Below are 25,232 nucleotides of genomic sequence, written 5' to 3' on the forward strand. Positions count from 1 at the left end.
GGAGACTAACATTTGAGTCAGTGGACTGGGAAAAACAGACCCACCCTTAATCTCAGTGGGCACCATCTAATCAGCTGCCAGCATAGCCAGAATATAAAGGCTAGAATGGCTTAGTATCTTTCTCCCGCACTGGATGCTTCCTGCCCTCGCACATCAGACTCCAGCTTTGGGGCTAGAACTGGCTTCCTTGCCCCTCATCTTGCAGACGGCCTATCGTGAAAATCTGTGATCCTGTAAGTTACTGCTATTTAATATGCTCCCCTTTACATATATGTATCTATCCTATTAATTCTGTCCCTCTAGAGAACCCTGACTAATATACCAACTCTCCTTTCAGGCACACAGAAGAGAATCAGGAAGATGAAATACAGCCAGAATCGAGATCAAAAAGAAGTTGATGAGGTATAATTACAGACAGTACAGTGCAAATATTAACACAGTCTTTTATGAATAGTGCCAGGTTAGTCCTCAGAATAAATAAATTACAGCTGTAATTCACAGCTTCCAGCAGAAATAGGCCAGCTGCTTGCAGGACAGGCCTGGCCCCAGCTCCCATGCTCAGAAGGCCCCGTCCAATCCTGCACTCCCAGGTCCTGGAGGAAGCGGCATGCATCGCTCTCCGCAGCACAGCGCTCTCCCTCCCTCCCCACAGCGCAGCATGGCGGTCTCCCTCCCTCCCCACAGCGAGGCGCCGTGCGCTCCCTCCCTCCCTCCCCACAGCCCTGCCCGGTGCCCGCCCTCCCTCCCTCCCTCCCCACAGCGCGACCTCTCCCTCCCTCTCCACAGCGCGACCTCTCCCTCCCTCTCCACAGCCCTGCGCGGTGCCCTCCCTCCCTCCCTCCCCACAGCGCGGCGCCGTGCCCGCCCTCCCTCCCTCCCCACAGCCCTGCCCGGTGCCCGCCCTCCCTCCCTCCCCACAGCGAGGCGCTCTCCCTCCCCCATGCACTCTCCCTCTTAACCACTTCCCTTAACTTATTCAACTCCTTCCTTCAGAAGGAAGCTGGAGCCCATCCTCAGGGAGTCCTCCCTGTGTTCATGGTGGTGTGCACCAGCTTCCCACCAACATGGGAGCCAGCGCAGCCCTGGGTCCCGGCTGCCTCGCCCCTCCTCCCTGCGTCCACCAGGAAACAGTGGGGACAGGGAGCTGTCTGAGAGATGAAGCTGCAGCCCCCCGGGACCCACTGCACGTCCGGGACAGATCAGACCCTCTCGGAAATATCTCTGATGAGATGAGACTGTCTCCTGTCTAGGCAAGGGTTAATTTGCATTCAGCAAGTAACACGGAGCATGGAGGACTCCTGCTGACCCCTCCCAGCTCTGTGGCGTCCTGCCCCAGCCTCACTCCTAAAGGCACCTGGTCATTCCGCACAGCAAGGGAGGGCTGGTGCTGCAACCGAATGGAAATTACAATTCAGAGCCGTCTAAAGAAAGGCACGGTCACCTTACAAGACGGAAGTGTTCGCACTGCTAAATCAAATCCTTCATGGTAACCCGAGGAGAATGGGTAAGATTCCTCCAAATCTGAATTTCTGCAACATGGTTTGATCTCTATGTATGACTAACATTTTCATATTAAAACTGGTAAACAGTTGTACCTGCTACTTGATAAAAACATTTCTGGCATTGAAAATCTGAAGATCACACTGACTCAAAATTAGTATTTTTGTCTCTGACGGGCATTCAGCACACTGATCTAGTGACATCCATGAAAAATCCTGACCCACACAAGGCAGGTCGTGAGCCTCCACAGTGGGTGGAAATGCATTCTTTCTGTGTGGGCTCATCAGAAAACGGTACCCACTCTAGGCAACAGCACTGGAAAAAGTCGCCTATACAAAATAAAAAATGTACAGAAAGAAGCCCCAAGCGGAACAGCCCCAAGCCATGAAGTGCACAGCCAGGCACACATGCAGGCAGACGGCCCGGGCCATGGCATAGCTCACATTCACACTCCTCTCGCACAGCCCATCTCCTGCCAACATGAAGCCACACTCTTCTCTCTTGGCTCCCTGCAGTCAGGGCCACGTCTACAATGTGAGTGCAGAGTGACAGCATTTATAGCATCACACAACATACCTGATGTGGGCTGCACAGAGGAGGTAACAGCATTTATAGCCTCGCACAGCAGTACCTGATGCGGGCTGGACAGAGTTAGTGAGAGCATTTATACTACCACACGGCAGTACCTGACGCAGGCTGGATAGAGGAGGTAAGAACATTTATAGTATCACCCGACAGTACCTGATGGGGGCTGGACCAAGGAGGTGAGAGGCAATTGTTTTCTGAATGAAATAAAGACCAAAGGAATCAATAGGGAAAAAAAACAAAAACAAAAAAACAAAAACAAAAATCACCCTGGCAATATCTTTAACTTCTAAAATGGCCAATTTTCATCTCATATATTTCAAGTGTAATGGTAGACCCTAATTACAATTACATTATTCTGTTTTACTTTCTTCATTTTCCTAATTTAGATTTTTCATTTGAAAATGTACCTCTTTGAAAATCCAAAAATACATCAACATAACTTCAGATAATATAAAAAGTGATATTCTGACCTACGGTCTAGGGAAAAGACTTAATTAGCATGGGGCTTAATTATGCTATTGCTGTGTACCCTGGGATGTCTCAGGAATGTGTCACCTCCAGGGGCTCCCAGAATCACCAGGGCAGCTCTGTGGGGTTCACAGGGATATTACTGAGACCTCCTCTAACATCTCTAGCCATGTAGGACTGCATCCTAAACCTGCTAGGAAGAGTGACAAAACCACTGTAGGAGCCTGGGATTTCCTTTCAGGAATCCTTCAAACTCAGTCAAAATAAGAGCCATACTGAAAATCTCCGAAGTCCTCTAAGTAAACCCCTTATTAGAGTTAGATAATTTAAAATGCTGGACCGTAGAAGAATTAACCAATTCCTTAGCATGAAGAAGAGTGAACTCCTAGTCCCCTGAAGATGCTCCAGCCACAGCCCAGGTGTGGGCTGCCTCTCTCCTCGGGTGGGAACAACTGAGGCCTGACACTTAGGGATGCAGGAGAAAGGGCCAATTTCCACCACGTGACAAGTTGGCAGGGCACCCCCAAGCTGCACCATGGGAAACAACCAAAGGTTCAGGTCCGCTCATCTGAATCAGGATGGCAAGGGCATAGGTCCGCAGTGCCCCAGCAGACATGTGCATGTGGCAGGTGCAGTGCCTCTTACGCTGGTGCAGCACTTAGAGGGCTGTACAAACAAGAAGGGCAAGATATACAGGTTAAATCCCTGTAATCCTGCACCTCACAGGGCCTGCAGAGGGAGCAGGGAACACAAGGTCTCCCACTCATATGGAAGCAAGAGGGGGCAGGAGGAAGGAGGGAGGCAGGAGAGGAGGAGACAAAGGGAGGGAGGAAGGGAGAAGAGGAGGTGAGAAGGAGGGACCATGGAAACAGAATTACCTGAAAGGAAGTCATCAGCTCAGAAAAGAATGGAGAAAAGGCTAAGGAAGGTGAATGCAGGTTAAAGTAATCAGAACCAAAGCCACAACAAAATGCAATACAATCAAATGAAAGCAATCAAGAACCAGAGTCACCACATGGAGGCCTAAGTGCATCACACAAATGAGGTGGGAAATGGTGATATGGAGAGGACAGAGGACGACAGCGATCGATGCCAAGTGAACACGCCCTGGACACCTAGCGTGTAACTCATGTTTCCAAAGTGGAAAACAATCAAAAGGCATAGAAATAATACTCCTGTAAACAACTGCATTTCCGTGAAACTGACATCTGCCATCAAGGGGACACAACTTAGCTGCAAAGGGCTGGGGGGTGGCGGCAATGGAGTGATACTGATCAACAGTCAACACCAGAACACATCCTCTTGGAGTAGCTAGATTTTAAGAATAAAGGAACAATAAAATTATATGATTTTAAAGTTTACAGTAATTATGGAAAATTGATATGTCTGCCAAAATAATTTTCATCTTCAATAAAAACAACTTTTAATGCATTTCTAGAATCATAGCATATAATGAAAAACTCGGGAATTAAAAATAAGCCTGCTTACCTACATTTCAGAAGCATGAACAGATCAACACTGATCTGAACAGTACAGCAAAGGGACGGAAGCTGATTGATGTCTGTTGGACCCTGTGCTCACCAACAGCAGAGCACCCTCCTTCCTACGTGGACAAAACGCAGGGTCATAAAGAAAACCTCAAAAACCTCAAAGGACTGAAGTCAGAGTATGTTATTTTCACATATGTGGCAACAGAAAAGTACCAGAAAAAGATCACAGAAAATCTCCTCTCCTGAAAAGTTCAGCAACATACTCACAAATCACCATAGATCCAGGAGGGGACTCGCACTGGAAATTGGAACATGTTTTGAACAGATGATGAACTTACGACTTTTGAAACCTGTGAAGTGCAGCTGCAACTGAATAATTTGCAGCTGGAATGCATGCAGAAACTAAGGGTGAAAATCAGTGACCTCATCCCAGAGTAGGCCACCCAGCATTCAGGTCCACCGCCTGTGTCTGTCAATAAAGTTTTATTGGAACGCAGCCACAACCCTTCACCTGCTTCCATGCAAGGATGGCAGAGTTGAGCGTCTGTCTGTAAAGGATGACATGGCCATTAAGCCTAAGACACCATGTGGCTTTCAAAACACTTTGGAGACCTCTGATTTCAGTTTCCAAAAACAAAGCAAGAAAAAGGAAAGAGAATAAAGGAAACAAGAGCAGAAATACATGAAACAGAAGACAAATCAACTAATTGAACAAAGCCAAAGAACAGTTCTCTGGAAGAAATGAGAAACAAGGAGAGAACACACAGAAGCAGCAAGATGACGAAAGGAAGGGTGAAGCCACTATGAGTCCCGCAGATATGAAAAGCACACAAGAAAATAGCAAGAATGTTTTACCTTACAGTTTGTGATTTGTGTACAAAGGGTGAACTCTTTAAAACATGCAATTTACTAAAACAGATATAATATTAAATAAAAATATAAATATTCCTGTATGTAACTTAAAAGTTGAATTTAGTATTAAAATTATTTCACAAAGTAAACTATGGGTCCAGTGAATTTCTCTAAATATTTCATAAGTAACACGGATACTATACAAACTTTTCCAGAGAATAGAAAAACAATGACTACCAGTAAACTCATTTATACAACCAACCTAAGCTGCAGACCAAAACCTAACAAGAAGGTTATAATAAAGTAAAATTACATATCAATTACCCCATGAATATAAATGAAAAAATCCTAAATAAAATATTCTGAAATCTAATCCAAAAATATAAAAAACAAAATACTTCTAAAGCAACTACAATAAAAAATGTAAGGGTAGTTTACCATGAAAATCGGTGTAATTCATAACATGGAACAGTTCTCTAATGTTGTATAATAAAATATCCAACAACCAACAGCCTCTGACTGCCAGGACTCTGGGAGAGCCCGGCTGAGTGCTTCTGGCTCCAGGTCCTGCAGAGGCTGCAGCCCAGTTGCTGGGGGTGCTGCCGTCTTTGAAGGCTCAAGTGTGGCCGGCAGATCTGCTTCCAGATCTCTCCTGTGGTGGCTCCTGGAGGCTTTAGTGTTTTGCCACATGGGCCTCTCCAATGGGTAGTTCACAACATGGCATATACTGGAAAGAATGATCCAGGAGGAAAAATGCTTGCCCCCAGCACAGAAGCTGCTGACTTTATAGCCCACTATCAGGAATGGCAGATCATCAGATATGTGATACACCATGACACAGAGGCTGCCCCGAGTACAACAACAGATGGGTTCACAGGGGCATGAATACCAGGTGCCTTCCTCCAGGCTGGCAAGCATACCATATGAACAAATAACTTATATGATCATTGATTAATCTCAAAAAAAGTGTTGACAAATGTTGTTACCTGAAGCCTTATTTTTTTTTTTTTTTTTTTTTTTTTTTTTTTTTGAGAAGGAGTCTTGCTCTGCCGCCCAGGCTGGAGTACAGTGGCTGGCTCTCAGCTCACTGCAAGCTCCACCTCCCGGGTTCACGCCATTCTCCTGTCTCAGCCTCCCGAGTAGCTGGGACTACAGGCGCCCGCCTCGTCGCCCGGCTAGTTTTTTGTATTTTTTAGTAGAGACGGGGTTTCACCGTATTAGCCAGGATGGTCTCGATCTCCTGACCTCGTGATCCGCCCGTCTCGGCCTCCCAAAGTGCTGGGATTACAGGCTTGAGCCACCGCGCCCGGCCTCTGAAGCCTTATTAATAAGAGAACTTCCACAACTGGTTAGAGACGTCTACTAAAGACTTACAGCACATGTCATACTCAGGGTGAAGCACTGAAAATTCCTGAGAAAAGGAATGAGGAAAGGGTGCTCAACAGCACCACTTCAATATGGCATGGTACTGCAGCTCCAAGCCAATACAATAATAAAGCAAACAGGAAGGAAGGAAGGGAGGAAGGCAGGAAGGGAGGAAGGGAGGAAGGTGGAAGGCAGGAAGGGATGGAGGGAAGCAGGGAAGTACGGAGGTAGGGAGGAAGGAAGGGGGAGAGGGAGGGAGGAAGGAAATGTGTAAACATTGGAAAGAAAAAATTAAACTAGCATTTTTCATAGATGATATTATTGAGCATGGAGATAATCTGAAAGTATGCATATGGTATGAAAATAGATAAGCAATTAACCTTTGAAATTAATAAAAATATCAGTTTATTATGTCAATATTTTTATAGTATGTCTCAACATATCAGCAACAAATAATAGTTGAAATAAAAACATGCAATTTACAGTAGCATTAAACATACCTAGAAATAAATCTAATGAAAGATGTGCAAAATTTCTATGATAAAAACTATAAAACATTATTGGGAGGAATTTAAGAAGACCTAAATGAATTACAGACTAGATCTTGTTTATGGATTTGATGAATTATTTTCAAGTTGTCACTTCTCCCCTAAGTAATCTACATATTCAAAACAATAATTGTTATTGAAAGCTGTTTAATAATAATCCTAGAATGAGTCATAGAAATTGATAAAGGGGCTCCAAATTTTAAAAAGAAATGCAAAGGGCCAACTATAATCAAGGAAATCCTGGAAGAAAACAAGTTTAAGATTCATATTGCCAGTTATCAGGAACTATTATAAACTTAGAGCAATTCAATCAATAGAAAATTTGCTCCAGGAAAACAGCCCAACGGAGTACAGAGAATACGAAGTCAAAAAAAAAAAAAAAAAAAAAAAAAAAGTCCACACACACAACTCCACATTTGTGATAAATGTGGTATTACAGTCAAGTTTGGAAAGAATAATCTCTACAATAAATAGGAAGAAAACTAAACTTTGAACCCTAATTCAGAGCATACAGAAGAAAAACTCTAGCTGGAATTTTGATCTAAATTTAAAAGGTAAATCAATAAAGTGTTTAAAAGAAAACAAATGAAACTAATTTCATAACTCTGGAGTAAAGATTTCTTGAAAAGAAGGGGAAAAGTTGTCACTGTAAATTAGCAATTGATAAACTAAGTCTACATTAAAAGGAAAAAAAATTCTCTTCAATAAGTATTACCAAGAGAGTAAAAGGGAATCCATAGAGTGAAAGATGTTTGTGTCTCATACGTCTGATAAAGACTCATACATATAATACGTAAAGAACTCCTAAATCAGTAAAAATAAAAACAAAAAACAACCCAGGAGAAACACTGGCAAGGACCCAAGTATGCAATTGAAAAAAAGAGAATAACACAATCCAATTTCAAAGTGTGCAAAGATCTGAATAGATTTCTCATCAAATGATTTGTAAAGATGGCAGATAGGCGTATGAGAAGATACTCAATAACATATGTCACTGGGGAACTGCCAATTAAAACAGCAATGGGATTCTAGCACACACCAATTAGAAGGGCTGGAATTCAAAACACTGACAACACCAAATGCTGGTGAAGATGAAGAGCAACAGGAACTCTCATTCATTGCTAGTGAGAATGCAAAATGGTGCGGCCATGTTGGAAGACAGTGTGGCAGTCTCTCACAAACCTAAACACAGTTTCACCATATCATCCAGCAGCCATGCTTTTTGCTATTTACCCAAAGGAGCTGAAAACATGTCCACACAAAAGCCTGTACAGGAATGTTTATAGCAGCTTTATTCACAATTGCAAAAACTTGGAATCCACCAATATGAAGGTGAATGAAGAAACAATCAGTGATTTATCCAGACAATACGATTTAGCATTAAAACAAAAGGAGAGCAAGCCACATAAAGACACGAAGAAAGCTTAAATTCATGTTAGTAAGTGAAACAGCCAGTCTGTAAAGGCTCCATATTGTGTGAGTCCAACTGTCTGGAAAAGGCACACTATGGAGATAGTTAAGAGATCAATGGCTGTCAGGGGTTGGGAGGGAGGGAAGCATGGGCAGGTGGAGCACAGGAATTTTAGGGCAGTGAAGTGACTCTGTATGAAACTATAATGGTGGATACCTGCCTGTCATTACAGATTTGTCCAGACTCACAGATTGTACAACACCAAGAGTGCACCCTCGTTTGAACTCCAGACTTGGGTGACAATGACTTGTCAATGGAGGTTCATTGATTATAACAAAAGAAGCTTCTGGTGTGAGATGCTGATAGTGTGGGAGGCTGTGTGGGGAAGGCGGACTGGGAGTACATAGGAAATCTCTATATTTTATGTCCCATTTTGCTGTAAACCTAAAACTCTATAAAAATAAAGTATATTAAAATGTATAATACTCAAAATAAAAAGGCTATGTGAATGACTGATGACAAATAGAAAAGTGCTCAGCATGATTTAATCAGCAGAGAAAGCAAACCAGATCCACAATAAAACATTACCTCACAAAAGAATGAACAAAATCGGCCGGGAGCGGTGGCTCAAGCCTGTAATCCCAGCACTTTGGGAGGCCGAGACGGGCGGATCACGAGGTCAGGAGATTGAGACCATCCTGGCTAACATGGTGAAACCCCGTCTCTACTAAAAGAAAAAAAATACAAAAAACTAGCCGGGCGAGGTGGCGGCGCCTGTAGTCCCAGCTACTCGGGAGGCTGAGGCAGGAGAATGGCGTAAACCCGGGAGGCGGAGCTTGCAGTGAGCTGAGATCTGGCCACTGTGCTCCAGCCTGGGTGACAGAGCAAGACTCCGTCTCCAAAAAAAAAAAAAAAAAAAAAGAATGAACAAAATCAAAGAGGGTGAATGAATATCAAGGTTTACAGAAGGTGTGGTACAGTCACAATTCTCACTTACAGTTTCTGGGGGTGTGGCACAGTCACAATTCTCACTTACAGTTTCTGGGGGTGTGGCACAGTCACACTTCTCACTTACAGTTTCTGGGGGTGTGGCACAGTCACAATTCTCACTTACAGTTTCTGGGGGTGTGGCACAGTCACAATTCTCACAGTTTCTGGGGGTGTGGTACAGTCACAATTCTCATTTACAGTTTCTGGGGGTGTGGCACAGTCACAATTCTCACTTACAGTTTCTGGGGGTGTGGCACAGTCACAATTCTCACTTACAGTTTCTGGGGGTGTGGCACAGTCACAATTCTCACTTACAGTTTCTGGGGGTGTGGCACAGTCACAATTCTCACAGTTTCTGGGGGTATGGCACAGTCACAATTCTCACTTACAGTTTCTGGGGGTGTGGCACAGTCACAATTCTCACTTACAGTTTCTGGGGGTGTGGCACAGTCACAATTCTCACTTACAGTTTCTGGGGGTGTGGCACAGTCACAATTCTCACAGTTTCTGGGGGTGTGGTACAGTCACAATTCTCATTTACAGTTTCTGGGGGTGTGGCACAGTCACAATTCTCACTTACAGTTTCTGGGGGTGTGGCACAGTCACAATTCTCACTTACAGTTTCTGGGGGTGTGGCACAGTCACAATTCTCACTTACAGTTTCTGGGGGTGTGGCACAGTCACACTTCTCACTTACAGTTTCTGGGGGTGTGGCACAGTCACACTTCTCACTTACAGTTTCTGGGGGTGTGGCACAGTCACACTTCTCACTTACAGTTTCTGGGGGTGTGGCACAGTCACAATTCTCACTTACAGTTTCTGGGGGTGTGGCACAGTCACAATTCTCACTTACAGTTTCTGGGGGTGTGGCACAGTCACAATTCTCACTTACAGTTTCTGGGGGTGTGGCACAGTCACAATTCTCACTTACAGCTTCTGGGGGTGTGGCACAGTCACAATTCTCACAGTTTCTGGGGGTGTGGTACAGTCACAATTCTCATTTACAGTTTCTGGGGGTGTGGCACAGTCACAATTCTCATTTATGGTTTCTGGGTTTATGATGGTGCAACCACTTTGGAAAACTGCTTGTCAGTTTCTACAAAAGCTGAACATGTGCATACTCAAGCTGCAATTCCACTCAGGTTTTCACAACCTGAGCTGCACAAACGCGTCCATCTAAAGACATGTGAAAGGATGCTTAAAATGTCATCTACTACCACTGAGACCACATAATAGCACCAGTGTCCAGCAACAAGTAGAACAGACAAGTGTTGGCATCCTCACACAGTGAATACAATATACAAAGTGCAACTACAAGCAAAGTGTGGATATACATCATGAAATATTATGTGATATATATGTATATGTGTATCTATCTATCTACGGAGAGAGTTTGGAATCAGGGAAAATTATCATAGTGAAGTTAGAAGTCATTCACTAATTCACTCTTGACTGGTAGTGACTGACCGGATGTCGGGGTGTGAGTGCTGGATGTCGGGGTATGAGTGCTGGCCACATGAGGAGGTCTTAGTGAAAATTCATTGAGCTATTCATACGATTTGGACACATTTCCCTTTGCATATTGTATATCAGTAAAACATTGATTAAATAACACATGTGTATACAAAAAGTAGGCATTTTGTAGAAATATATCAATAGAAAGAGACAAAGTGAATGATTATGATGAGGTGAAGGAAATAATCAAAGTAGGGATGAAGATTATAAGGAATACATTTATACATTAAAATAAAGAACATTAAAATGTTCAGAAGTGGCCGGGCGTGGTGGCTCAAGCCTGTAATCCCAGCACTTTGGGAGGCCAAGACGGGCGGATCACGAGGTCAGGAGATCGAGACCATCCTGGCTAACACGGTGAAACCCCGTCTCTACTAAAAAATACAAAAAACTAGCCGGGCGAGGTGGCGGCGCCTGTAGTCCCAGCTACTCGGGAGGCTGAGGCAGGAGAATGGCGGGAACCCGGGAGGCGGAGCTTGAAGTGAGCTGAGATCCGGCCCCTGCACTCCAGCCCGGGCGACAGAGCGAGACTCTGCCTCAAAAAAAAAAAAAAATGTTCAGAAGTAAAAAAACATTACAAATCTAAATATATGGAGAAATAATTATGATAAAAATTTCCTTGCAAAGTAGGGATAGGAATTTCCTATATCTGTTGAAGAGCACCTGGTTAAAACCCCTGCAATAAACATTACTCTAAGTGGTGACACTTTAAAATCTCTGCTTTTATGCTGGCATTCAGCATTTTTTGTGTGTGTACCTTAGTCTACCAAAAGATTAAAAAAAAAAAGTGCCAAGCTGAGATACGCAGCCAGCACTCAAATGGGAGAGGAGCCCCTGCTCTCAGATCACTGAAAGGGAGAGGGCTGCAAACGTGAGGAAATGAAGAGGAACCAAGCGGCTGAGCAAGAACCCACCAATCAGCAACGACACGTAATCGCCACCTACTGGACTGCACCCCAAACTGCAACACCAAAATACTGGTGAATTGACTCCCATGTGAAACAAAAGGCAAGAGGTCCGCTACAAATGAAGACCCAGCACTAAGCCTTGGCCCTCTGAAAACATCCAGAAACGAAGCCAACTGACTATACTCAAATTACACCACACAGTTGTAGTCAGCACACATCTCACCACATGGATGAGAAAGAACCAGCACAAGAGCTCTTGCAACTCTAAAAGCCAAAGGGTGTTCTTGCCTCTAAAGCCCCACACGAGATTTCCCAGCAATGGTTCTTAACCAGAATGAAATGGCTGAAATGACAGAAGTAGAATTCAGAATCTGGATGGCAAGAAAGATCATCAGGATTCAGGAGAAAGTTGAAGCCCAAGCCAAAGAATTTATGGAATCCAGTAAAACTATCCAAGAGATTAGAGGTGAAATACCCATTTTAAAAAAGAATCAAACTGATCTGATAGAGCTGAAAAACTCACTACAAGAATTTCATAACACAATCCGGGGTATTAACAGCAGAATATACCAAGCTGGGGAACAAATCCTAGACCTCGAAGACCAGTTCTTTGAATTAACACAGTGAGACCAAAATAAAGAAAAAAACTGAAGAACATCTCCAAGGAATATGAGACTATGTAAAGAGACAAAACCTATGAATGACTGGCATTCCTGAAAGAGAAGAAAAGAGAACAAGCAACTTCGAAAACATATTGAAGGAAAAAAACAACAAAAATTTCCCCATTCTCGCTGGAAAGGTCAACATTCAAATTTAGGAAATTCAGAGAACCCCTGAGAGATACTATAAAAGATCACCAACTCCAAAGACATATAGTCATCAGATTCTCCAAGGTCAATACAAAAGAAAAAATGTTAAATGCAGAGAGAGAGAAGGGGAAGATCCCCTACGAAGGAAATCTCATCAGGCTAACAGCAGACCTTTCAGCAGAAACCCTACAAGTAAGAAGAGATTGGGGACCTATATTCAACATCATTAGAAAAAATAAATTACAACCAAAAATTTCATGTCCAGCAAAACTAAGCTTCATAAGTGAAGGGGAAATAAAATCCTTTTCAGAAAAGCAAATGCTAAGGGAATTTGTTACCACCAGACCTACTTTACAAGAGGTCCTTAAAAAAGTACAAAACATGGAAACAAAAGGTTGTTACTGGCCACCACAAAAACACACTGAAATACATAGACCACCGAACTATAAAGCAACTATTCAATAAAATCTACATAACAACTACCTAATAACACGATGACAGGATCAAACCAGCACATATCAATATCAAACCTCAACATAAACAGGCTAATGTCCCATTAAAAATGCACAGAGTGGCAAGTTGGATAAAAGCAACACCCAAACAAATGCAGTCTTCAAGAAACGCATTTCACATTCAAGGACATCCATAGGCTCACAGTAAATGAATACAGAAAGATCTATGAAGCAAGCAGAAAACTTCAGGGTTTTCTATTCTTATTTCAGACAAAGCAGACTTTAAAATAACAATGATCAAAAAGTTATCAGAAGGGCATTACATAATAATGAAGGGTTCAATTCAGTAAGATGACTTAACTACATATATATATATATATATATATATATATATATATATATGTACCCAATACTCAAGGACCCAGATTCATAAAATAAGTTCCTAGAGACTCACAGAGAGCCTCAGATAACTACAGAGTAATAGTGGGATATTTTTAACACCCCACTGACAGTATTTGAGGCAGAATACTAACAAATACATTCAGGATTAAACTCAACACCTGACCAAATAGGTATCTACAAAACACTTCACACAACAACAAAAATACATTCTCCTCATATGGACATGGCACAGACTCTGAAATTAACCACATGCTCAGCCTTAAGGCAATTCTCAACAAATTCAAAAAACCTGAATCATATCATCCACACTCTCACACTACAGCACAATAAAAGTAGAAATCAATACAAACAAGATGTCTCAAAACCATACACTTACACTGAAATTAAAAAATCTGCCCCTGAATGGCTTTTGGGCAAATAATGAAATTAAGTCAGAAATCAAGAAATTATTTGAAACTAATGAAAACTATAACATACTAGAATCAGGGACAAAGCTAAAGCAGTATGAAGACGAAAGCTTATGGTGCTAAACACCCAAATCAAAAAGTTAGAAAGATCTCACAGTAAGAACCTAACATCATACCTAGAGAAACAAAAAAAGAAAGAGCAAGCAAGCCCCAAAGCAGGAAAAAAGAAGCAAAATCAGAGCTGAACTGAATGAAACTGAGATGTGAAAATCCATAGGAGATCAATGAAACCAAAAGTTGTTTTTATAAATAAATAAAGTTGTTAGACCACTAGATAGACTAATAAAGAAGTAAGAGAGAAGATCCAAACAAACACAATCAGAAATGACTAAGGGGACATTACCACTATCTCCACAGAAATACAAAAAACCCTCCAAAACTGCTATGAACACCTCTATGCACACAAACTAGAAAACCCTGAAGAAATTAATACATTCCTGGAAACACGCAACCTATCAAGATTGAACCAGGAAGAAACTGAAATCCTGAACAGACCAATATTAGGTTCCAAAATTGGATTTGTATTAATAATAAGAAAAAAAAAAAAACACTGACCAGAAAAGCACTGGATAAGAAATATTCACAGCCTACTTGTAACAGATGTATAAATAAGAGCTGGTACCAATCCTATGGAAACTATTCCAAAAAAATTGAGGAGGAGGGATTCCTAACTCATATTGTGAAGCCAACATCATACCAAACCTCTCAGTGACACAACAACAACAAAAAAGAAAACGTCAGGCCAATATCCCTGACGAACACAGATGAAAAAATCCCCAACAAAATACTAGCAAACTAAATCCAGCAGCACATTAAAAAAGTAATACACCACTATCAAGTAGGCTTTATCCCTGGGATGCAAGGTTGGTTCAACATATGCAAATAAATCAATATAATTCATCACATGAAGATAACTGAAAACAAAAAGCATATGATCATTTCAATAAACAAATAAAAAGCTTTCAATAAAATTCAACATCTTTGCATGTTAAAAACCCTCAACAAACTAGGCATCGAAGCAAATCGTCCCAGAATATAAGAACCATCTATGACAAAACCACAGCCAACAACACACTGAATGAGCAAAAGCCAGAAGCATTTCCCTTGAGAACTAGAACAAGTCAAGGACGCCCCCCCTCACCACTCCTTTCAACACAGTACTAGAAGTCCTAGCCAAAGCAAACAGGCAAGAGAAAGAAATAGAAGGGCTTCCAAGAGTCAACCTGTCTATTTTCACAGATGATATGATTTTATATCTAGAAAATCTCATTGTCTCTGCCCAAAGGCTCCTAGATCTGAGAAACAACTTCAGCCAAGTTTCAGAATACAAAATCAATGCGCAAAATTAGTAGCATTTCTATACAGCATTGTATGTCCAAGCTGAGAACCAAATTCACACCAGCCACAAAAACAGTAAAACACCTAGGAATACAGCTAACCAGGGGGATGAAAACTCCCTACAATAAGAATTACAAAACGTTGCTGAAGGAAATGAGAGATGACACAAGCAAATAAAAAAGGATTCTATACTCATGGATAAGAAGGATCAATATTGCTAAAATGTCCATACTGCCCAAAGCAATCTACAGAGTCACTGTTATTCCCATCAAACTACCAATGATATTTTTCACAGAATTAGAAAAACCAATTATAAAATTCATAGGAAACCAAATAGAGCCTAAATAGCAAAAGCAATTGTAAGCAAGAAGAACAAACCTGGGGGCATCACACGACCTGACTTCTAACTATCCTACAAGGTGATAGTAACGAAAATAGCATAGTACTGTTATAAAAACAGACACACAGACCAATGGGACAAATTAGAGAACCGAGAAATAAAGTCATCGACCTATAAGCATCTGATCTTCAACAAAGTCAACAGTAACAAGTAATGGGGAAAGAACCTCCTATTCAGTAAATGGTGCTGGGATAACTGACTAGCCACATGCAGAAGATTGAAACTGGACCTCTTCCTTTTACCACATACAAAAATCAACTCAAGATGGATTAAAGACTTAAATGTAAAACCTAAAACTATAAAAATCCTAGAAGAAACTTGGAAATAGTATTCTGGACATAGGGCCTAGCAAAGACTTCACTACAAAAGCTCCAAATGCAATTGCAACAGAAACAAAATTTGACCCATGGGACCTAATTAAGCTAAAGAGTGTCTGCAGGGCAAAAGAAACTATCAACAGAGTAAACAGACAATCTATAGAATGGGATAAAATATTTGCAAACTATGCATCCAATGAGGGTAGAATATCCAGAATCCACAGGAAACTTCGACAAACCTAACAAAAGAAACAAATAACCCCATTAAAAATGGGCAAAGGACATGAACAGACACTTCTCAGTAAAAGATGTATATGTGGCCAACAAGCATGTGAAACAATGGGCAGCATCACTAATCATTAGAGAAATGCAAATCAAAACCACAGCAAGATACCATCTCACAGCTGTCAGAATGGCTATTATGAAAAAGGTACAAAACAATAGATGCTAGCAAAGTTGCAGAGGAAAGGGTACAGGTACACACTGCTGGTGGGAATCCAGATTAGTTCAGTAATTGTGGAAAGTAGTCTGTAGATTTCTCAAGTAACCAAAACCACATTGCCATTCAACCCAGCAATCCTATTATCAGGTATATACACAAGGGAAGGGAGATCATTCCACCATAAAGACACATGCATGTCTATACTTATCCCAGCACTATACATAATGGTAAAGACATGAAATTAGCCTAGATGTCCATCAACAGTGGAGCAGACAACGTGGTCCATATACACCATGGAATACTATGCAGTCATGAAAATGATGAAATCCTGTGATGAAGCCACATGGATGGAGCTGGAGGCCATTATCCTAAGTGAATTAACACAGGAACAGAAAACCAAACACTGGATATTCTCATTTGCAAGTGGGAGCTAATTACTGAGTACATATGGACACAAATAAGGGAACAATAGACGTGGGTCTTACTTGAGGGTGGAGTGCGAGAAAGGTAAGAATCAAAGCCTACCTACTGAGTACTATTATTACCTGGGTGACAAAACAAACTGCACACCAAACCCCCATGACAGAAAACTTACCCCTCTAACATTCCTGCACATGTACCCCCGGACCTAAAATAAAAGTTGGGAAGAAAAGAAAGAAGATCATTAAAGAAATACTAGTTAAATTGAGAAATATTTGTGAATAAGAAGATGCAATAAAATGATGGCAAATGTCCCAAAATTGATCGACACAATGTAATTCCAATCAAAGTATGAATTAGTTTGAAACTTGACAAAAAAGGTCCTAAAATTTAAGGAAATATAAAGTCCCATGAGGAGCTAATCCACCATTTTAAAAAAGAAAATTTGATATCTGTCATTAGTTCTAATATACATTCATAATTCAGCATCTGTGAAATCAAGTTCTATCTTACAACAGATGTTTCCAATTTCATTTGTAGCCTTAGTTCTTTGTAGTGTTACATAAAATAATGGTGTATGAAAACGTAAATGGCATCTTAGAACTGAAGAAATATGGTATTATTAAGTCATAATAATTGGAACTCTGGAAAAAAGATGGTGCAGGCTTAGAAAATCAACCAAAAGAACAGAACAGAGGGCCCCGAATCAGCCCCACAATTCCAGGGAGACTTGAGCTTGACAGGTATTGCTGACGGTTAGTGTGTTAGGCTGTTCTTGCCTCGCTATAAAGAAATACCTGAGACTGGGTAGTTTATGAGGAAATAAGTTAACCGGCCCACAGCTCTGCAGGCTGTGCTTGGTGCCGGGTTTCTTGGGAGGCCTCAGGGAGCTCTGACACACAGCAGAAGGTGAAGGCAGAGCAGGAGCAAGAGAGAGGCAGTGGGAGGGGAGGTGCTGCTCACGTTTACTCAACCGGATCTCGTGAGAACTCACTCACTACCAAGAGGACAGCACCAAGCCACAAAAAATCCGTGCCCGTGACCCAAACACCTGTCACCAGGCTCCTCCTCCAACACTGCAGATCACAATTCAACTTGAGATGTGGCGGGGACCAATATCCAACTATATCAGCGAGGAATAAAAATGATCTGTACTGGGGTAATTGATTATACACACGAAACAACAACAACAAAAACCAGTAAATTGGATCCTTACTTAAGTCTAGACATATTAAAGACTTTAAGTTGAAAGCTTTTAAAATAAATATATTCCTGACTGTTGGGGCTTAGCAAAGTTTCCTTGCAGGCAGAAAAAGCAAACACCATGTGGTAAAGGCTGATAAATCCAACTACAGTTAACTGTACTTTACACTAAGCACCGCACTGAGAGCAACACAAACGAAACTGCAGATGCAGTTTAAAATCACACTGCAGCGCACACAGTCAGCGAGAATTCGCCTTAGAAAGTACAGGACACATAACATGCTGCGGGACGGATACAGAGAGGCCCTCCGAAGAGGAATCACACTGTAGCATGTGCCTGACAAAAGGTATTCCCTTTCCTCTGCCAGTCCCAGAATTTAACGTTAGCCTCCACCGAAAAGCCATCTGATTCACTTGACTGAGGGCTTCACTGCTTTCACTGGACAGAAAAAGCAAACTGAACACAAAGCAAACTCAGAAATCAAACGGCTGCTCTGACGGTACAGCCAGGCTCTGTCACACAGGCATATTTTTGAAGCATAATTAACATCAAACCTCAAGGGTGGCAGGACAAGGAAGATTTAGTTATTCTGCTACCTACGCTGTCAGTGTGTGTTTTAACCTCTTCAGAAATGATGTTTCTTCATCACATCTTTTGAAATGCTTCATACTATCAGGTATGATGTTAAGGAAAAACATCTAAATTGGTTTTTGTTTGAAGCTTGAAAAAGAGAAATTCCTATTCCAGGAAGCAAAGTTATTCTGTTATCAACAGGTTAATGTGTTTGGTAGATCAATGTGGATTTCAGCAATGGCCAGCAGCAATTCCACCCAGAAGGACCCCTGAACCTTACTGACTTTCCCTGGAGGCCAGAGGAACACAGAGCCTTGGAGCCAGTCAGTGAAAAGGTGGGGCTGGGGAGGGCAAAGTGCTGAAAGCAATGGGGGCGGGAAGGGGAAAGCTGGGGAAAGACAGGAGGAGAGAGGGCCATGGGAGCTGGAATCCGAGGAGAGGTTTAGGCCACAGGGAGGTGAGCAGGTGAGGACCAGAGAAGGGGTTATCAAACTGGGGTCCCCAGTGGAATGGCCTGGGAAGCTTCAAAATTCCCCTTGCCTGGGTCCCACCCACAGGGACTCTGGTGTCACTGGGGCGGGGTGCAGGAATTTACACTGCCTGTGGGTGGTTCTGAGGGACAGGGAAATTGGCAACAATTGATGGTAAGAGAATGATGCAGGCGTTAAGTGGCAGCCACCACCAGGGTGCCTGGAAAGGAGCTACAGGTGAGAACAGAGGCCGGAATGCTCATGTGACCTGCACGGGCCAACCCTGCAACGCAGATCTGGGGTAAGAATAAGGAATGCCTGACCCCAAAGACCTTCTTTCAACTACTGAAGCCCTCTAACAGCCAACTCAATCCCAGAGTGTCCCACCTGCTCAGGGCCAAAAGGAGCCCAGAGGTTCACAGAGTGTGCCCAGGACAGCCGCCAGCCTCCTGTCTGCAGAAAGATGGAGACGGTTAAACAGGTCCCCCGCAACCCTTCCAGAGCAGGGCTGACAGCCCTGAAGTGGGGCTGTGCACACAGCTTCCCAGGAGTGTTATTAGGAGCAGTGCTTAGATTTTTCCATCATCCAGAAAAAAAGTCAACAAATAGGTCTTTTATGATGTGGCTTTAAAATTTGTAGAGAGGCCAGGCGCGGTGGCTCAAGCCTGTAATCCCAGCACTTTGGGAGGCCGAGACGGGCGGATCATGAGGTCAGGAGATCGAGACCATCCTGGCTAATACGGTGAAACCCCGTCTCTACTAAAAAATACAAAAAACTAGCCAGGCGACAAGGCGGGCGCCTGTAGTCCCAGCTACTCGGGAGGCTGAGACAGGAGAATGGCGTGAACCCGGGATGCGGAGCTTGCAGTGAGCTGAGATCCGGCCACTGCACTCCAGCCTGGGCGACAGAGCCAGACTCCGTCTCAAAAAAAAAAAAAAAAAAAATTTGTAGAGAGCCAAACATCAGTCATGACCACACAGTACCATATCAGTGTCTGATAAAAAGAGATTGATTCTGCCATCCCCCCAAAATTGATGGCCCTCAAAGGAAACAAGGAAGACCAGTCAATAATGACCTACTTAGGGAGCATTTTCAAAGCAAAATAATGGTAGAACTTCACGCCGTTGAACGATTTCCATTTTTGTAAAAATGGAATGCTGAAATAAGTCACAAAGATCGAAAGACTTTTTAACAAAATGGCATAACATTTGAATAACTTGAATCTGACACACAGAAAGCATTTTGATGTTATTTAAACTAGACATCTACCTGCTTAAACTGTATTTAAAATGCAGTCTAATTGTGAGAAAAAATGGGAGGAAAGGCTTGTACACATATTTCAGAGTCACAAAATGCATTCAAACTATCACAACAAAATAAATGAATTGCTATTTATCATTTTACAAAAAATCAACTGTCAGTAACTCAGACAACTCCTGTTGAAGTTGTCAAAACATTTCTTTATATACCTTAACTGGAAAGTTTTATCATTGATTTCAAAATGCAGAATTAAAGACAAACCCTAATTACTGTATAAAAGATACCATCACCTTCAGAAACGAGACTCTGGGAGCTTTATGCACACTCCGCATGAACTTATAGGTTTGCAAAGTGGAATATATGGCAAGATGCATGTTTCTGAATAAAGATGTTATTCTTATAAAAAAGGTAGGAGCAGAACAATATGAGCTCATTTGGGAAGAATAAACTGCAGGTGGAAAAGGATGAAAAACAGGCAATGTATCTAAATCTTCCAAATGTGCCACATACTTCATTAGATGCCATGTTTGTGAAATTAAATTAGGACTAGGCTTCTAACTTTCCTTTAAATAATAAAAACTTTGGTTAGTAGATTTACCAGGCTTTTCACACTCACTCGAACCATCTGCAAAACTGTTACAAAGGTGAACCTGAACTTGAGTTCCACGAGTCAAAACAATCACACAGTTAATATTTTATAAGCAAGTTCTTTAGAAGATAAATCCTCTCGAATAATAGCTAAGATCAATCTTATCCGTGTTGAATTTCTTTGAATTTTAACTTACTTAAAAGGAAAATGGCAGAAGAGGTTAATCTGGATGCTGCCAAACATGAACAAAAGGAAAAAACTGTGGGAGGGGCTATGACTTCAAGGAAGATGGAGCTTCCTCGGGTCCGTGACACAATACTTTGAGAAGTCGCTGTTTATTTCATATACAAGTTTAGGTATTCCAGGATGACATTTTCCCCCACAATTAGCTGTGGGCTTTATTTTTGCCAATCTGAAAGTAGAAACTCCCAGGTTCATTCTGTGAGAATGTGGTTACAGAAAATGAATCTTGCCCAAAGTGTATCATGGGAATAAAGAATACACAGATATCTTCCCTATTGAATACTGATGGCAGTTCAGCTTTAAAAGAAAACCAAGTATGAAATTGGTCATGAGGTCGTGAATTTTATTTGTAAAGATGGATCAAGTGGAACCAAAGTTAAGCAAACACCACTGACCAAAAACAGGGCCAGGTTTTGACAACTGATACATAATTGCTGTGACGTGTGAGAACCTTCATACACCACTGGGAGGTACCACAGTTGTTCTGGAAAACAGTCTGAAAACTCTTCCACAGATGAGAAGCAAAGTGACCATGCGACATAGCAAGCCCACCCGAGTACATACCCAAGAGAAGCAGAAACTCATGTCCACACCAAAGCTGGAACACCACCGTCCACTGCCTCAGGGTTCACAATGGCCAAGCTTAAAGATGACCAGAAAGTCCATCCCTGATGAGTGGATGATAACATATTGTAGCCATAAAACGGAATATTATTCAGCAATCAAAGGAAATGAAGAACTGATTCATGCAAACAACAAAAATGAACCCCAAAACCATGATACAAAGTAGAAGAACCCAAACACAAAAGACCAGACGTCCTATGATTCTGTGTATATAAAGCACCAGACGTCCTATGATTCTGTGTATATCAAGCATCAGACGTCCTATGATTCTGTGTATATAAAGCACCAGACGTCCTATGATTCTGTGTACATAAAGCACCAGACGTCCTATGATTCTGTGTATATAAAGCATCAGAAGTCGCAAACCCAGAGAGGCAAAAAGCAGGTCCCTGGTGGCCAGGGGCTGGGGCAGGGAGCATGCAAAATGGGTGTAAATGGCTTCTTTCTGGGGTGATGAAAATGATCTAAAACCTATTGTGCCAAAGGCTGCACAACTCTGTGAATATAATAAAAACACTGAATCACACCCTTTAAATCCATGTCTGGCTCAGAACTGGGGGCCAGGGCTATGGCAGCATAGCCTGGGGATGTGGACTCCTCCTTCAGAGGATGGGCAGGGAGGCGTGGGGCGAGGAGTAGCCTTGGGTGTTAGCCCTCACTGCCTTGCTGTCCCAAAGGACCCAGACATGGTTCAGCTGACTCGGTCAGGTTTTGACCTGTTGTGGGTTCCACGTCACAGACAGAAGCAGAATGCAGATGGAGAGCCCTGAGTGCTGGTGGAACGTCCCCACCTGGCCACAGAAACGGCAGTGTGCAGTCCCCACCTGGCCACAGAAACGGCAGTGTGCAGTCCCCACCTGGCCACAGAAACGGCAGTGTGCAGTCCCCACCTGGCCACAGAAACGGCAGTGTGCAGTCCCCACCTCGCCACAGAAACGGTAGTGTGCAGCTGCGAGCCACTCTGACTTGGCGGGTTTCTACTTTGCTTGTGCTCCATGGACCAGGGAACTTCAGGCAGGCACCTGCAAGGCATGGGTGCCCCTGGGAGCTGAGTCCACCCACACTACCCTCACCTCCAGGTCTGGCAGCACATGATGTGGGCACAACCCAGGCTCCTGAGTCTCTCACACGGTGACAGACACTATAGGATGAATGCCCTGTTCTCACCAAGCTAATAAGACGCAGAGAGAGAAACACGGTGTCTCTGAAAGAACTAAGCTCAAGACAAGCGCTAGGCAAGGTCTTGTTACCTCTGATCAGGGGAATATCGCAGACAGTGAGATTTACATCAGCGCATATTTTAACAGCATAATTAGCACAACTGGGGGATCAGCTGGAAAAATCACAGAACAGTTATAACAAATAAAAACCATTATTAAAAATACTTTATTACATTTCTAATTTAATGTTGTAACAGCACCTAAGAAAATGTCACTTCTATAAACCCAGGCAGAAAGGAATATGGGTGAAATAATCTGCCACAGAAACACAGAGTCACATTAAAACCACAGTGAGGAGTGCGACTAGCTATGTACCATTTTAATTAAAGTGTCAATTTTCCTTGAAAAATTAAATTATCAAAACTTAAGTAGGTTTTGAATCAACAGGAGATCTCAGAAATTTATCAGAGTCATTTTTAGACTCAAGGTGAAGACTGATTATAGATGAGTTCTTTTAAACGTTTGAGAAAAAAATACTATGCCTTGTAAAGAATATCAGAGTACAGATAAGAGGAAGGGATTCCTGCTACATTTGAAAAAATAATAAAGAAAAATGTGACAAATATGGAAAATAAATAAATGAAGAACAAATCTGCCTTTTTAATATAAGTAGAATATCTGTTTCTCTCCAAGAAAATATAATTTAGAAGTACAATGAAAGAATAATACCAAATATATGAGGAGTTCTGTCCGCAGAAGCCGATGCTAATAAACCGTAAGTTAAAAAGCACCTAGGAAAACCAAGAGACAAAAATCTTATGAGCCTATTAACGATGGCAAAAAGTTTAAACATATTTCCACCATCATCACTACCATTTAACATGGTTACAGAAAAATCCCAGTCAAATTAATAAGGTAGGAAATAGAATTATGATGTTTAATGATTTGTAAAGAAGGGAAAATAATTATCATTACTGGCAGACAATGTATTGTTTATTGTGGAAAAAAACAGATTTCCCATGTGGACAAATACTCATGTTCCACCTCCATCCCCTTCAGATAAGATGTGCAGACAAAATAAAGACAAAAACACACTAAAGATAAATGCAAATATACAACAGTTGAAAATAAAAGACTTTAGATACATAAAGCAGGCAAATATGAACCCCGAAAGGAGGATCGTGCCCATTTAAAACTGTTTAAATAGATTTTCCAGCAACAAAAACAAAACCCATGAGAACAACTAAACACGTGAAATGAACAATAAATCAAGATGATACGGCAATCGACACCATATGCAAACCCAGCAAGTATTCCAAATAAAAAACCAGCCACTGAAGTACACAATGAGCATCTTTAGAATTGCAGTTGGAGAGTTGGTTCCAGTCCCTTTTGGTCCATCTCCTGACAGAACAAATGGAGGGAAATAAGTAGAGGTGCTGAAGATTCAGATAACAAGATTAAGGGTCTTGAAAGTAACCCTCAATACGTTTTATGATCCTCATTCTAGAGCACCACAGAGCACTGCCAGGATCAGTTACAGACTCTGCCTGCCTGTCACGGGGCAACAGAATTCCACTCCTTGATGAGAGAATAGCCTTAGACACTCAGCAAATACTGAATGTTCCTTGACTTGGAGGAACAATCAGAAGGAAGCTATGCACTGAATGAAAATAAAGGATTGTTGTATCTTTGTTCTCATTAGTTTCAAAGAACTTCTTGTTTTCCGTCTTAATTTCATTATTTACCCAAAAGTCATTCAGGAGTAGTTTGTTTAATTTCCATGTAATTGCCTGGCTTTGAGTGATGTTTTAAGTCTTGGCTTCCATTTTTATTGCACTGTGGTTGAGAGAGCGATTGGTGTGATTTCAGCTGTTTAGCATTTGCTGAGGATTGTTTTATGTCCGATTGTGTGGTCAGTTTTAGAGTATGTACCGTGTGGTGATGAGACGAATATTCTGCTGTGGTTGGGTGGAAAGTTGTTTAGAGGTCCATCAGATCCATTTGGTCCGGTACTAAATCCAGGTCCTTCATGTCTTTGTTAATTGTCTGCCTCAATGATCAAATACTATCCGTGGAGTAATGAAGTCTCCCATTATTATTGTGTGGGGATCTAACTCTCTTTGCAGGTATCTAATGAAAAAATGCTCAAGATTGCTGATCATCAGAGAAATGCAAATCAAAATCACAATGAGATACCATCTCACACCAGTCAGAATGGCAATCATTAAAAACTCACAAAATAACAGATGCTGGTGAGGTTGCAGAGAAAAGGGAACCCTTATACCCTGTTAGTGGAAGTGTAAATTAGTTCAACCATTGTGGAAGGCAGTGTGGTGATTCCTCAAAGATCGAAAAACAGAACTACCATTTGACCCAGCCACTGCATTACTGGATATATACCCAAAGAAATATAAATCATTCTA

At 41.9% G+C, this 25,232-nt stretch overlaps 1 protein-coding gene across 1 annotated transcript in view; it reads right to left on the minus strand.

Moving 5' to 3' along the window:
* Positions 1-25,232, minus strand: part of SNTG2 (syntrophin gamma 2) — a 383,842-nt gene that overhangs the window by 281,252 nt on the left and 77,358 nt on the right. The window lies entirely within an intron of this gene.

Source organism: Rhinopithecus roxellana, chromosome 17 (genome assembly GCF_007565055.1).
Source record: "Rhinopithecus roxellana isolate Shanxi Qingling chromosome 17, ASM756505v1, whole genome shotgun sequence".
NCBI classification, from domain to species: domain Eukaryota; kingdom Metazoa; phylum Chordata; class Mammalia; order Primates; family Cercopithecidae; genus Rhinopithecus; species Rhinopithecus roxellana.